Consider the following 473-nt stretch of genomic DNA (forward strand, 5'->3'; position numbering starts at 1 on the left):
TCTTGCTCAGCAAAGCAAGGTTCTCTTTCAAACTTGGCAATCATTTTCATTCATCCCATCAACATGAAGTTTCTATGCGAGAGGTCACCAAACTCTTTTTTTTTTTTTTTTAACAATGCTCTTGGTGTCTCAGTAAGTTTTTCTTATGTTCCCAGGCTAAAAAAAGGAAAAACCCCAAATATCAAAAACACAAAACAAAAAGCAGATCTATTTATTTGGGCTCAAATTGACAACTGCAACTTGAAAAATTAGATAGGAAACTTAGGGTCCAGCAAGTTTATGTTAATGAGAGGAGACAATTCAGAAAAGATGGGTGAAATGGTAGTATAACCTGAAAAGTGTGATCAATGCCACTGAATTGCACATGTAGAAATTGTTGAATTGGTATATGCTCTGCTGTGTATATTCTCAACAACAACAGAAAATAAAATAACAGCAACAACAAAAAATCTATCCCAAAGCAAAAATATCTA

Source organism: Chrysochloris asiatica, unplaced genomic scaffold (assembly GCF_000296735.1).
Source record: "Chrysochloris asiatica unplaced genomic scaffold, ChrAsi1.0 scaffold00005, whole genome shotgun sequence".
Taxonomy (NCBI): domain Eukaryota; kingdom Metazoa; phylum Chordata; class Mammalia; order Afrosoricida; family Chrysochloridae; genus Chrysochloris; species Chrysochloris asiatica.